Source organism: Anas acuta, chromosome 4 (assembly GCF_963932015.1).
Source record: "Anas acuta chromosome 4, bAnaAcu1.1, whole genome shotgun sequence".
NCBI lineage: Eukaryota > Metazoa > Chordata > Aves > Anseriformes > Anatidae > Anas > Anas acuta.
This window is the reverse complement of record NC_088982.1, coordinates 12,430,176-12,446,526: the sequence shown is the minus strand read 5'-3', so window position 1 is coordinate 12,446,526 and position 16,351 is coordinate 12,430,176. Positions and strand designations below refer to the sequence as shown.

Genomic DNA, 16,351 nt, shown 5'->3' with positions numbered 1-16,351 from the left:
TGAGCCCTGCTGCTTCTTCCTTCCAAACTCCAAGAAATAACCCTTTTTAGCAGTCCTTTCAGTGAAAGCAAATGTTACCACTATCACCACATTGTCCTCTGGTTGGAAGTTACTCATTGACAACCCACATGCAACATGCTTGCTCATTTACATTTTAAACTGATATTGTTCTCTTTGTTACCAGTCAGGAGATCAAATTGTGTTGTTTTTTTTTTTTTTCTTCTTTTTCCTTTCTTGTTTTTTTTTTCTTCCTTTCTTTTTTTTTTTTTTCCTTCCAATCCAAATGATTTAATTAAGTCTGATTCCTCCCACCCCTCAACACTTTTTTCATCTTCAAGATGAAATACAGATTTGCATCCCCGATGGTCCTGACTTCAGAGCGCACCTACAAAACCCATCATTCTGTCTACATACTGTTTTGCCACACTCTTCAACTGACTCACGTGGTTAGTTTCTATTATTCCCCCTTCCTAAATTGTAAGAGGATTCTTCCTGGTGGATGAACCACTACTGTTCTCAGGGCAGGGGAAAGACAGGGAAGGGTACTGTGGAAATAAGCATCTGATAAACCTCCAGTACATAGAATTTCTGGTTTCAAAAAAATGATAATTCTTCTAGATAATAAATGTTTAACACATCTGTTTGTCCGTTTTGGTCATAACTTCTCATCATGGCTTAACATCTAAAAATAATTCAGGTATAGAGGATCACAGAGATTTAATCAGTGAAACAAGTTTCAGACTTCACAGCAGACAATTTATTTTCCCAAGATGAAATTGCTTGTTTAAAAGTGGATAAAATGGAATTTAAGAGAATTTCTGAACGTGATGCCATCTAGTAGCCTATCCTCATACTGTATCTTCAAATTAAAATCTTTGATGAGTAAGCAATTTTTCAACACCAATCTGAATTCTGTTGGTCAATTTTGCAATTAGAAAGTATATTTATGCTATTCAGCTTCATTCTGACTTAAAAGAGTGAATTCTCTGGAAAAGGCTTTTTTCTTCATTATGATGGTTTGTATTTTCCAGCTAGCATCGGTAGGTTCATGTTCTGCTTTATTCATTCAGTTTCTATACTCACACATATTTTATTTTTCCCCATATTTTCCCTTCCTCATTTCTGTTCCCTGCTATAACCAAAATACAAAAGATCTACTAGTACACTTCTAAATAGGAAATGTTAATAAATGTAATTCTACCAAATAAGTTAACATCTGAAGTCCTTTTTTCAAAGAAATTTAAGGTAGACTTTCTAGTCTGTCTTGAAGTTTGTTTTTTGACAGTTCACACTAAATAAAAAATGAACTCGGCTGTGAGATGGGAGTGTTTTGGTATGCAGCATTTTTCAAGCACACTGACTAAATTTAATATGAAAGATGAGGAACACAAGGTGGAAAAGGAACAGAAAAGTCTTAATGAATTAAAAAAAAATCAATATTATTGTCAAAATAATACAAACATCACCCTGTAGTACTGAAGAAATGCAATATTGAGATACCGAGTGACAACCTGAAATTGATTGCTATTGTTCAAGCTGGTTATAATATGGAAACATATAAAGTACATTTTAAAATATGCCGTTGCTTAAGTTTATTTGTAATACAATATTAACATATTCAACATAAATGTGTATATTTATAGTAAGTGTGTACAGGACAGGTTTCCTTCAGAAAAGATAAGTTTTAAGTGATAAGATAATACAAAACTATTCTCCTGAAAATCAACATTTATAAAATTGCTATGCATAAAGTGTGTTTTTTTTTTTGTTTTGTTTTGTTTTTTTACTTATGTTGCCAGAATTAGACCATATCATCAAGGTTATTCAATATTCATAATACACTGTTCAGTGTTATTGATGTTTTCAACAAATCAATTGAATATTAGAGCTGAAAAAGAAGCACAAAACCCCACAACAAAACACTTAAAGAGCTAGAAAGAGAACCACAAGGAAGAGAGACCCTATTTATCAAGAGAAGTATATTATTACAAAGATGGCATCATAAAGAGATGTCAATACTCTCAACTTCTTGTTCTCATACTATTTATTGAATGTATACCATATAGGCTAAAGGTTTCTCATGGTTCATTCATACCTTCCTTTTTCCATTCATACCCATTTATGAATAGACAAGTAGCTTCATAACAGACTGAAGATCTGTTTTGCTTAATATCCAACACCAAGTCTTAAATATATGAAAGACTTTCCGTGATACGGGAAAGGTCTTTTTAACACTTCTTGCAAACATTCAAAACAGAGAAGTCCTTTTACATAACTAAGCTATCTTATCTTAACGAGACCATTACCAGCCATGTACTTATCTAACTGTAAAATGCATGTGGGAATTCTGCCAGCAGCTTAAGACCTATCAGATGTCTAAATGTAGTACCTTTTTAGTAAAGCTGAATATTTGCAAGAGAAACTAACCAGACATAAGCAGGTTATAGCAATTTGTTGTGTTTGAAGAGTAATAGATTTGTAGTCACATGGTAGGGTACATAAACAATATTTGTGCAGATAATTAGTCAGCACAGATAGATTGTTCAAAGGCTGTTAAGAAAAAAAAAAAAGAGAGAGAGAAAGAAAGGAAAAATAAAGGAAACATATGAGTAATACCGAAGTTTTTGAAGATTTAAATTGCATTAATTTAAGAGAGAGAGAAGGAGAGAAGAAGAAAAAATAAAAAGACTGTAAAATCTGCTAAAATTGCAATCAGTCAGAAAAAAAAAAAAAAAAAAAAAAAGGAGATATTTAAAAAACACAAATGTGCCTGGCCCCACACCCACTACATTGCAGCAATCTCAAATTTTCACAGGAAAAACCAGGCAGTCTTTAAAGCAAAGTGCCCACACATAGCTGCATGATGTAACAGTCCCCATTCAAATCAGTACTGTTCTTGCACAAACATGTTTGTGTTTACACAGTCATTCTGAGGAGGTAGTTTGGAAATATCAGAAACAGTCTAACCAAATAAATATGACATTGATATGCAAGAAATATGACTAATCAAATAAACAGGGACCAGATTTATATATTTTTTTTTCTGTAGCATTGGGCAGATCTGCATAAGCAATACAGAAATTCCTGTGCTCATGTTTTCATAAAGTAGTATATAAGTTAATGAGGTAAAGTATATGAGGCCAGGTAATATGAGGCCTCCTTATGTATAATTTGCATGTAACAAAATAAGTTTCAGAAATACATTAGTTGTTGAAGACTCTCGTATCTTTAACATTTCATTTTCATTATGCTGAGTCAGCTAAATAAAATATTCAGTCTAAATCAATTTGTTAATGTATGTTCATCTGCTTAGATGTACAGGAACAGGATGGAACTCAAGGGCAACAGAATAAAAATCTTTAAATAGCACTCCTTTGAGATTTAAAATCCAAATGCATCCATCTTAGCAGAAAGTCAAGGCAAAAAAATCAGCATTTTTACTCTTTTCAAAAGCATCATCTACTTTATATTATTAATAAATAGATATGAAAAAGTTTTTTAGATGCATCTAAAGAGAAGGTCAGAAGTAAATGTTGAAGTGCCTACCCAATTACAGAAGAAAGAATTTAGGATCACATTAGTGTGTCTGTTGCCCTCAAAACACACTTAGTTATAATAATTCTTCCCTATACTAAAGTGTAATTAATGAACACAAAATTGTTTTAGACATTGTTTCACTCTTTATATACTCTTTGATAATGACTGTGCTATTCTCTCTCAAGCATTAAAATAGAAAATACTAATGAACTATTAGCTGTACTTGAGTGTCACAGAAGACAATCAAATACTACCCAGATAGGCCCTAGGACATTTCTCTTATGTTTTTGTTTTGCTTTGGTTTGTTTGTTTTTCTTTCCTTTTGTTTGATTGTTTAAAAAGAAAACAAAAACTTTACCCTTTCCATCTTCAGGATGTTTTCAGTAATGATTATGCACTGTACAGCTGTCATTTCTCATAGCACTCTCCTTGCTTAAGGTCATAATTTATCCTTCCATCAGAAGTGGAAGATAAGTGTTTTTCACTACCCACTATATTTAATATAATTGCAGGGTTTGTGAGCAAAAACGAGGCAACAATTTCAATATGCAAACTGCAAAATATCTACCAGGAAAGGATATTTTCTAGGTTTCTGCTACTTTCTTCATTCTTTGGCAATATAGTTTTTTGACTAACCTTGATGATATTCAGTGTCTTTCTAGAAGTATTTCATTTCTAGGATCCAATGGCATTTTGCTGCAATAAGTTACAGAGTAGGGGTTTTCCCCTTACTATTTCTAAATCTACTAACTGCATTATCGCTGCAGTTCCACTGTAGGAATACTACAACATGTGAAAGCCAAGAGTTAGGCATTGTGTTAAACTCTTATCCTTGTCATAGTTCTCCAATAGGAGGAAACTGGTATTTTTCCCCATATAAGTAGATGGTCTCTCAAGGCAACCAAACCATTGACTTTTCACGCACAGCACATAAAGCTGCTTTCTGAATGCCCGGACTTGTGCATACAGTAAACACACAAAAGTCAACAGAAGGTTTGGAAAGTCTGTCAAAGAAGCTTATCATTAACAGGGACCAAACTAGTCAGAAGCATTAAGACAACACCTCTCAGACCTATGGATTGATTTTTGTGTGGTCCTGTCTGTAGCCAGGAGCTGGACTCAATGATACTTGTGGGTCCCTTCCAATTCAAGATATTCTGTAGTTCTATGATTCTAGTGAAAGACTTTCTTCTTTATTAATGGTGACAGGTATACAGGACACAGGAACAGTAGTGAGGTTAGAAAGCATATGACAAATGTATGACACTGGGCAACATTTCTGTACTGAGGACTTAAGATTTTATGAGGAGAAAAAATCACACACAGTTAATAAAAAAAAATCACAAGTATGAAAATGTTGATATCAAGAAATATATATGCACTGAATACAGGAAGGCTCCACATAAAGGAAACCACATTAAAGCAGATACAAACTTCGTACTGATTTGGTTTATTTTACTGACTGCACATCTGGTTGGGTTGAAAGTTTATCTCAGCACAAAGGAAAAAAAATAACCTGTGAAGTTCCGAGTGATATTGTCTGTAATAAATTGATAAACATGTAACTACTTTTTAGCTTTATTCTTCTTCTGAGCAATCAACATAGTGATAATGCACAGTACCTTTCTCTTGTCCTCAGGCCCCGAGGCAGTTGTGTTTTATTTTACATTAAAGAAGTTAACACTGAGCAGCACCAGTAGTGAAGTCAAGAAGTATATTTGTACTGGGATTTTCCACACCACAAGTCCTATTCCTATTGGCACATCCTCTTTTTCATCAGCAAGGAGGGATTTCTGAGCAATATTAGTGACATCATCTGTCAAACAAAAGAAAAAGAGATTTAATTCAAATCAGATTTGATTAACAGCTTTCATGGTAGTAATGCAATGAAAACGTAATTACACAGGGTAACAAAATGCAACAGAAAAAAGCATGCAGAACTACAGCCATGGCTGTAGAATCACATATCCACACATATGCAGTCTAATTCATGGTTGTTTTGGCTAGGTGATCCCCAACGAAAGCTGGATGAAAGCTGTTAAGCTACTTTACCATCAGAACAGTGCAGCGCAGACGGGTAACTGAGCATAGCTAACGCTAAGGTTGTATTCCTTTTCAAAACAAATTAATTGTTTGGGGGGTTAAGTTGCTTTAATTTAATTTAAAATTAATTAATTAATTAGTAATAAATTAAATAATTAATGTAAATTAATTTTAATTGTTTGGGGGCTTAAGTTGTGGTGACCACCTAAAAATTGTCACATGCCCACAGGCATGTCTTTGATCTGGTCTTTGATCCTTATAAATACCCAAACTGTACCAACAAAAGGAAGTTATCATGTGTCCTGTTGAGCAGAGGACTAGACTGAATTTCAGAAACTTAATTTCTATTCTTTCTGTGTCTGTCCTGCATAACAAAGGTAAAGATGCTAATTACCTCTCTTAAAAAATACTGAAAATAGATGCACAAAGCCCTGATATTGTTTCACTTCACATTTATTGAAAATACTTCAACTTATTTTGATCATAAGGGGAAGCAAGAGAAGCATGACAGCACCTTTACTTAAATTTGTGAAGTACAGGAAAAGGAGTGAAGTCTCCTAAGCAACAAGTCTTGCAGTACACCCTTTGTATTAGTCAATCACAGACTTACACTTCAAAAGGGATTCAGACAAGGGAAACAAATTTCAATAATGTAATGATGTCTAACGCAAGCCACACTAGGGGCTCCAAAGCAGAGGGTGGGCAGACATGACACAGAACTGATCAAAGTCCACGGTCCGTCTGGCAGAGAGCTGCAAGCTAGAAAGGATGCCATTTCAGAACAGCACTGAAACATGCTGTACATATTACCTTGCACTTGGTTCAAGCCTTCACCAAAAGCTGTACCTCACAGAGAATACGCCAGGCTTGCATCCAATGCTACCAGCCCCCAGAATGTTAATTCTTAATTGATTTCCTTTCCTTGGAAGCATTCCATTCATTTCAAGTGGTTTGTTAAAGGTTTTATCAATTCTCAAATGTTAGTGGGATAAAAACTAAATCCTCAGGGAATAACTTAGCAGCTTGTATGCTCAACAAGGACAGCCATCTAGGCAGGATTTAATGGAAACGGGGGAGAAAAAATCTTCATGCTTATTCCTTAGGGCCAAATTCTCTGCTGTGAGAGAATACATTTTAAGGGGATGAAAGTGGAACTAGGACCATATCATGGCAAGAGATCAAAGTGCTGAAACAGCTTAGTCAGCATCTTAAGTGGCACAGGAGGCTAGAAAAGAGGAATTTGATTTGTTTCTGTAGAATCAAAACTCCTCAGGGGACAGGGAGGCCAAGAACCTGGATTTTTATGACGTCAGAGTTCACCTCATCTTCATTACCCTTTTGGAGCTGCCCCGTTTCTAAATATTCCAGTTGTTATTCCACATAAAAGAACATCTTGTGCTTCTTTTATTTTTTTTCCTTCTTGCTTATGGAAGCTAATTTGAACATATTTGAACACATTTGATCAAAAGGGAAATAGAAGTTTTTCCAATGTTAAGAGGTAAATGCAGAAATGTCTAAGAGAACAAGAATTTAATTGTCAAAAATACCAAAATACAGCAATCAGGCCAGCAAGAAAGCAGAGTTAGAAGATAGTTCTTGCTAAGTAGTCACAGAATAAATATTTTCAAATTCAAAAGTTACCCTGATGAGTTTCCTACATTTAAAAATGTATTCAAGTTTCAACAGATCAATTCATTCCATAACACTAATTATGGAAGGAGAAGTTCTTGCATTCTAGAAATCTTGTTCAAATAAACAGCAGATGTATTTGAATTCTCCAGTAAATTTGGGAATAAAAAGTATCTTAATCATATTCTTGAACAGGAGGCCTTCCTATATGAAGGGAACAGTGTTTATAAAGTTTTGAGAAGGATGAACATAAATCAAAGATGTGCAATTTCAAGCTGCTGAAAGAACAGCATATATAACAAAAACAGTATAGCAATATAACAATATACCCTTTTTAAAATGGAAGTTTCACTGGTGTAGTGTATCAATAAGATTAAAACAGAAGAACAGGGAGTAAGTTTTACAAAAACTATTGCAGGCTTGGAACATATTTAATTATGCCTTTATGTCATTAGATACTATCAGAATGCTTCTTGTAATAAATTACCACTAACCACTGGAAACCTACAAACCAATAATCCTTCAGTAATTTCCCCAGTTTCTTAAAAGATATGGTAATACAGAAATAATTTAAAATAATTGGATACTTAATTTCCAGTAACTGTTATGTTGAATCAACTTCTGAATGTAGGGGGAAGGATAAAAAGGAGAGGGAAGTGGTTGGTTTGGATATGTATTTCTTAATCTACAAACAAACAGAGCATTAACCATACTCATTCAAATTCATTCAGAACTCAAAAGATATCGTACATGCCGAAAACTCCTCAAAGAACCAAAGCTATTATAGAAATAATATGACAGTTGAGCTGATGTTTGATAAATGAGTAATTTCTTTCAGTGTAATGAAGTCACCAACATATTCATATCCTGTAGTTAGGGTAGAACATACTAAATAAGGAAAGTCAATTAAATTATGTGCTTTGTTACATAATCGCTCTCTAGACAAAAGTTCAGTGTTATAGTAATGAAGGTTTTATTTCTGTTTACATGGCAATGACTTACAATTCTGTCAACACTTCCCAAATACTTAGAAAAGAGATATATCCAAGATATTTTTTTTTTCAAATGACAAACTGAAATGCAAAGAATCTTCAGTGAAAATTCTGTTTCTGACACTTTATGTCATCATGTCTGATAGCACCATCTCTTGAAATCAACATAACTTTAAAGGTAAGAGCATAAAAGATTGATGCCCTTTGCTTTAGATTCTCTAAACAGGTAAAGCACTCAGCGTTTATAGATTTTAGCCAGAGCTATTTGTACAGGACATCCTAATCCATTTTAACTCTTAAGGGAGTTCATTACCTGAGGAACATTAAAACAGAAAGTTCCTCTGACAACTGGGGGGATGTTGCATACATATGGTCCACACATGCAGGGTCTGTGGACTACAAAAGGAAAAAAAAATCTCAACCTTTTGCAGTACTAGAGAGATAGTAGCCCTCACTCCTCTGTCCTCCAAGCCTCAAACAATCATAAGTCACCAGCCAACTCATTTTCAGAGCAGAAAAACAAGATAGACAACAGCTACATCCTTACCCTGAGGTAAGAGAGGAGTATTTTCCCTGAATATTTCAGATGCCCTCTTTATATTCTTGTACAGCTGATCCACATTTTTAAGTTTTTTTGGAAACAATACTTTTTGGTTTTAGGATGACTAAATGTAAAGTAAAGCATGGTAGACAGTGACAAGAATGACCCAAATAAAAGGCAATACCTTTGCAATGTGGGAATACAGTGCTGAGCACATCTGTAAGTTCTTTGCAGTAGTTGCTAGAAATTTTGCTTGGCAAATGTTTTCTAATAGGAATTTAATTAGAATAACTTCTTAAAAGAAAAAAAGAAAAGGTAATCAAAAATTACACAAGGGTAGGGTGGGGGTTCTTTCGTATTACCAAATGTTCACATATTAAAAAATAATACAGAAATCACACTTCTTTCCAAAAACCCATGACATTTTACTATAGTACCTTGTTTTCTAACCTAAACCTTTTAATTCATAATATTAATTTGATTTGTTTGATTCATAATCTTCTAGTAAGACATATACATGTCTGGCACACAAGTTACATGCAAGAAGACTGCATCTTCCTAGTGTTGCCTCCAATTTTTGATTTCTAAGAATGTGATATTTTCTTTGGCAACAGATTTTCTGTAATTTCCAGGGGAGCAAAGAATTTACATGCACATAAATCAGTGGCACAGACACAGCCCTTCATGAATGGGACTCGACATGTCAACAGCCCAAACACACCAGCAACACTTGCATACAATGTATATCGCTTGCTCTCTATTTTACCCATTCAGTCTCCACCTAATATACCAGATTATAGTCAGGAAATGCGAAGCCTTCCAATGTAGCTGCACCAAAAGCAGACAGAAAAAGACCCGTATTTAACATAATCACCAGCACAACATCTTTAGAGCATTCTACATATCCTCAATCAACTTGCACACAGCCAAATGTACAACCACCATCATTTTTATAGGGAACACACTTAGATCTTAATAGGTGCTGACAGAATGACCGAGGACTTTTTCCTACTTTACTTATTTTTATATCATATTGGAAGTTGATAATAACATAAATCAAAGACATTATAAGCAGCAAGTTCTTGCCTACTTCTTCAACAGTCTATCAAGGACACTGACAGAAACTTTCCTGATCTGTCTTAGTCTGCTGTTTTTATTGCAAAATATGTCTTCATTGGACAGAATTTTTATTTGGATAGTAGGAATGACCTGCTCTAGGTGGCCAGGCTTGAGCAGGCTGGGGGTTTAGACCAGATGACTAGAGGTCACTTCTAAACTCAACCATTCTGTGGTTCTGTGACCCGAGCTGTCACAAAGCAACGAGAGGTAGAAGCAGTAACTCACTTTCCTGCCTCCTCCATCCGTACTAGAGTTTTTTGTTTTGGCAACTCCTTAACAAGTCACTCCCAGGGTCCATCTAAACTTCTGACAGCAATGGTGGACTACCAAAAAATAGGTCAACAATTGGTTTGTTTCTGTGTTGATTTTGCTGTACTGCAGATTAGTACAACAGTTCCCATAGGCCCTAATGATGGCTTGTAAACAGCATGTCATTCAATACTGGTTTCATAGGAATTGATATCATTCCTGCCACCTTGTTGCTTTAATTGGATTTTCAATGCAAAGAAAAATCTTCCTCTTTTTATTTTTTTTTCCTGAAGTAGGAAGCAATAGGCATTCATCAGTGGGTGTTTCAGAAGAACATGAGTGTGACTTGCTTGTACAGTTGATTTAACACCATAAAACACACTTGGAAAAGTTAATTACAGCATTTACTAGATTTTGCATGAAAATTAGCATAGGTTGCAAACTACAGGACACAGTTGCTTTTGTGTACAGAAGTAGGAAAATCTATGTTACATAGGGCATATTTGTAATAAATATATTTTTGTAAATCTTCTTGGTAATTAAAATGACTGTGATACAGAAGCATTTGTGTGTGGAAGAGCTATCCAAGTGAAACTCTCTCCTTAAATACTAACAATAATTAAACATTACTTGAGAATGACATTCTTTATTCATTAAATATCAAAGACATTAATGTCTGTTAAAAACAATAATCAAAAACAACAACAACAAGTTTCAATGAGATTTGTTGAGCATAGCCAATGGCCAGAGACTACACAGTCTCATTCACACTAAGAATCAGTCTTTTTATACATGAAGAAAAATAATATAACATTCAACATAAAAGGTTATTTTCCCCAACTCAGATTTCCTTCCTGGAGGTTGTGATGGGTGATACCTCTCAGCCTGTTTACACAAGGCTCTTTTTGTTCCCAAATGTGCCAAATCAACCTACTTCCTGGAGGCCCCACCCCCTGAAATCCATTCTTTCTCCTGAAAAAGCTTTCAGAGATAGCTCCATAGTGCTGCAAGGTCTGAGGCTTCTTAGACCTTACAAGGAGAAGATTATTCTGAAAGTTATCAAAAAACACTTGAAAGACAGCAGTCATTGGTCACAGCGAACATGAGTTCACAAGGTGAAAGTCCTAACTTATTTAACTGACTTAATTTCATTTTATGACAAGGTTACCCATCTATCTGACCAATGGAAGCCAGTTGGTGTAATATGTTTGGATTTCAGCAAAGCCTTCAATAGTGTTTCTTACTTTTGGGCAAAACTTCCAGCATACAGCTAGACAAATACATACTATGATAGGTGAAAAACTGGCTGATGAGTTGGCCTCAAAGGGTTATAGCAAATGGGGTTACACCAAGCTGGCAGCCAGTCACTAGTGTGGCTCCCCAGGGCTCTATTTTAGAGCTAGTTTTCTTCCATGTTTTTTTAAGCGATCTCCAACACACGCGAACCTTCCAGATAATGCTAAATGAGGAAGAGGATCTGTCAATTCATTTGAGGGTAGAAAGGCCTTGCAGAGAGATCTTGACAAATTAGAGCACTGGGCAATCACCAACCACGTGAAGTTGAACAAGAGCAAGTGCCAGATTCTACACCTGGGAAGGGGCAACCTGGCTGTACGTACAGACTGAGGGATGAGAGGATGGAAAGCAGCCCTGCAGAAAGGGATTTGGGAGTTTTGGTCGATGGTAAGTTTAATGTGAGCAAGTAGTGTGTCCTAGCACCCAGGAGGGCCAACCATATCTTCAGGTGCATCAGGCACAGCACTACCAGCTGATCAAGGGGATTGTCCCACTCTGTTATGTGCTGGTGCAGCCTCACCTAGAGTACTATGAGCAGTCTGGGGCACCACAACATAAGAAGGACATAATACTATTAGAGTGCGTCCAAAGGAGGGTTACAAAGATGGGGAAGGAGCTAGAGGGGAAGACGTATCTATAGTGGCTGAGGTCTCCTGGGTTGTTCAGCCCAGAGCAGAGCAGGCCAAGGGTGGCCTGCAGCTTCCTCACGAGGGGAGTGGAGGAGCCGGAGCTGAGCTCTGCTCTCTGGGTACAGCAACAGGAGAACGGCATGGAACTAGGACAGGGGAGGGTCAGGCTGGGTGTTAGGAAAAGGTTCTGCACTGGTGATTGGGCACTGGGATTGGCTCCCCAGGGCAGTGGTCATGGCTCCGAGCCTGCCAGAGTTCAAGAAAAGTTTGGACAACGTTCTCAGACATACGGTCTGATTTTGAGGTAGTCCTATGTGTAGCCAGGAGTTAGACTCAATGATCCTTGTGGGTCCCTTTTTACTCGGGATATTCTGTGATTCTATGATCCATGGAGAGTTTCTAACCCTTTCTCTCTAATGGAAGCTTTCTCTCAGATCAGTTTCAAGCTGCGGAATACCATTTTTTGGTGCCCTGGACTGACCCAGCACTTGAAGCTATTCTGTCTTGCTATTATACAACTTGCTCAAAGACATAGTCTGGAACAATAAAGGTTTTCAAGACTATTTTTATTTTTCACTCCTACACAGAGTTTAGTAGTACCTTAGCAAAGTGACTGCGATTGCTGAGGCAAGATTGCCAATTAGACTAGCTCTCAAAGGGGCCTTATTCATGTGCTAACTTTCTTCTTCACTATTTCAGCTATTACAGACATGTAGTTTTTAAGTCTGAAGAACTGTTGTTCATACCTAAGTCACGGATAAGGCAATTATGCCCGTGATGGAAAAGTAAAGGTTGTCACTTTTAAAAACAACTATCTTTCCACTGGTGCTCCTCAGGCCCTAGTATTTGCTAAACTTAAGCCTAATGAAAGATTTATTAGGCTATTCTGGCCTTTAAGTTTCTTACACCTATGGCTTGTTATGCCTCAGCAGTTGATTCAAAACAGGTAGACGTGGTGCTTAGGGACACGGTTTAATGGGTGATAGTGGTGGGATGGTTGGACTGGATGATCTTAGAGGTCTTTTCCAACCATAATGATTCTATGATTGGGTTTATGTGTCAAGGCTGTGGTTGGGGGTGGGAGAATGCAGAGGTGGCCTCTGTGAGAAAAGACTAGGCATTCCTGATTCTCTCAGCAAGCCCCCATCAGCTGCCTTGGCCTCCTACTACTATTGTAGTACATAAATATGGAAGACATTCATTCAGCATTTATAAGGGTATCAGCACATACATGTTGGTGGCCCTTTACAAAAACAACTGTATTTCTAAGTCTAAACAACCTGCAAGCTGTTTCTCATAGCTCAACCCTGAAAGCCCCTATGCAAAGACTAGAATTTACTCATTTAACTTCTTAATTGAAGTCAAAGTCAATTAAGCAAGAAACTTTCACATTGGTAAGCTATTAGCATGAGTTGGGAAATAGACAAAAGTAACTTTCTGCAAATAATAGTATTCACATTAAATTCCCTTGTACACCAATAAGAAAACTGCACTGTGCCACAACAGTTATACTTCATTGCATGCATTTTATTTTTCAGAGGTTTTAACAAACTACTCAAATTTTTATCTTTTATTTTTATTTTTTCTGGCGGCTCTATGGCAGTTCTTTCCTTTAAAAGCCAGATCCTAGCAGCTACCAGCAGTCTTGAAATAGACTATTCAGTAAGAGAAAGTTTGAAAATAATACATTTAAAATTCCAGCCAAAATGAAAGCCAAAAGCTATACTGTCCTTGTGAGGCTAGGAGTTGGTATCATGTGAAGAACTGGAAAAATATACATTTCTGCTTCATTACATTACAAATACCTTGTAGGATATGATCACAGAGTAGGCCACTTAAACTTTTCCAGTAATATCAGACTAAAATTTCTGACTTGAGGTGCTGCTCTTGTATATTCATAATTTTTTGCAAAGCTACTTTGAAAAATGAAGAACAGTAGCTATCTGAAAATGGTCAAAGATTAAGAAAGTTAGAATATACTCTTCCTGAACGAGCTAAGATTAACTGTAAAAAGGAGGCAGACAAGATGTCAAAGACTCATTACAGAGGCAGTCCACTATAGTGCTATAATCTCCTTCTAATTCCATGAATTGTATATTCCTAGATAACAATATGTATCCATGCAAAAAAAAAATCATACCTAGGAAAATGAGAAATAATATCAAGCTGGAAGAAATGTATTGATATACCTACCGTGAATTTCAGCACTAGCTTTACTTGTTATTTTTCCTGTTTAAAACACAGCCCTCTTACTAACATTGAATCAGTGTTGCAGAATCAACTTGCATATGTTCTAAAATCAAGGAAGCCAAAGATAAATTTATTCAACCCTCATTTCTAGTTTTCTCCTTTGTATCCCCCGACACACATATTCACTATATTTCTTTTCATTACTAATACAGTGCCTAACATAATGCTGGTAAAACATCCAACACCACAGATCAGTCTCATCAAATCTGCAGTTTCAGCCATCCAAGAATACCCTCACAGGTACCAGTACTTCTTTGCAGATACAGTATGCCAAGGGAAGAGGTGTACTCAAGGTCACACAGTGAGTCAGCAATGAATAGCAAAAAAGACTTGGGGCAGCCATGTTGCATGTGCTTCAAATGCAGTTCAGCACTTAGCCCTTGGAATAAAACCTCCACTTTCCATACCTAAATGCGTCAATTAGCTGTGTGTTACGACACAGATTGAGCATCTTCTCTGATGTTCAGTTTAGAGTACATTACTATTAAATGCTTCAATTCCAACAGCAAAGTTGCAGATCTCTACATTTCTCAGAGTTACACGGAAACCATTAAGTACATAGATCCTGCATACTTAAGGACTTCATAATGATCATTAAAATGACAGGTGTACATAGATGTGTAAATTTTGAGCTTCTCACTGCTCTCTTCTTGACTTCTACAATGACTTGAAATTTAATAGTATCAGAACCTGGTTAGTGTATTTTTCCACCTACTCATAAAACGTATTTAACATGCTGTCTCTGAATAGAAAAAGTGATGTACAATAAAAGCTGATAGAAGTTTAATTCTCCCAGAAACCTCGGCGAGTCCAATTAAACACTGACAAGCGTAACAGTTTGAAACAGGCACTGTTTGATACAAAGACATTACTATCTTCAAATAAAGGACTTCACTCTAGTTTTAAGTGAACAAAGAGCTGCTTCCAGTTAGAGTCATAATAGTGGGGGATGGGAGGAGAAATAAATCCAAGTGATCTTTAGATACTTGCCTTTATGGAACAATTACTCTGTGGTCTGGTCACATCCTTCTTCAGCCTTTTCACCAACTGTATGGTAAGGAAAAGTGCTGTAGAGATGTGGTAATGTGTAATACTAGGTATTAAATTCCAGTTTTCTGTTAATTCACTTCCATTTATATACCAAACTGAATTCTTCACTATTAGGAGGATTTCACGCCTGACAGCAGCACACTTCACAACAGGACATAAAAAAATTTTACAACTATTACTGAAAATGCATCTACTTGTCAAAAGTTATTTAGATATCTAGGGATGCAAAGAGCTAGCTGTATTCCTTAAAACTGACAAACAATGTATGCTGATACTTGCAATCCTTTTTCCTTTCTCTCCTCGGGCATTTTTATATTATATAAATACACATACACACAGAGAGAGTAACATATATATTATATACCAAAACAGAATGTTGTCAAACACATTGCGGAAGTGGCCATGGATTTGGAAGAATAAATCAGTTTCTGTGATGCTTATTGTCCTCTATTCTCATCCAGAAACAGCGAGCCAACCAAGCACTACATTGGTGTTCACAAAGGCCAGGAGGAATTTTAACTGGGATGTGCAATACCACAGTAAAACAGCCATGCTCCATACTGGTGGGAAGAAAAAGGCCACAACAGGAGGAGCCAGCCTGCAGGGCACAGTGCCTACAAAGTACTCTGTGTAGTGGGTTTTGTTTTTTTCTTTTTTCATTTTCCTGGATTTGTTACACTCCCTTTGACATTTCAAAGATCTGTTTATAAAACTGTGCAAAATACTCTACCTTTTGGGAACATGAGCGTGGAGACCAGACACAAGCTTAGTTCTAACATTCCCACAAAGAAGTTCCTCACAGCTCTTATCACTGTAACATGTGCTGAGCTTAAAATTCTCGCAGGCCTGTCAGCAATAGCGTAGCTCTGCTTATTTTACTTCGCCAGTTCAAAAAGTTCAAGCTCAGCAGCAGTAAGTGCAACTCAGTGCTGTTCTCTCATTTCCACACCTGTGCAGAGTGAACCTCTTCTGCTGGCTAACTCACCCATGGATTTTTAAATGTGTCCTGCTGCTCT

At 36.5% G+C, this 16,351-nt stretch overlaps 1 protein-coding gene across 7 annotated transcripts in view; it reads right to left on the bottom strand.

The window, feature by feature from the left end:
* JAKMIP1 (janus kinase and microtubule interacting protein 1) overlaps positions 1–16,351 on the bottom strand; it is a 151,278-nt gene that overhangs the window by 94,959 nt on the left and 39,968 nt on the right. For 6 of the 7 annotated variants that reach the window (XM_068679882.1, XM_068679886.1, XM_068679881.1 and 3 more), the window contains exon 2: positions 5,160–5,353. The gene's annotated coding sequence lies outside the window, so the exon portion shown is untranslated. Of the gene's footprint in view, positions 1–2,095; positions 2,245–5,159; positions 5,354–16,351 lie in introns of those variants that run through there. The other variant, XM_068679885.1, reaches the window with a different exon arrangement.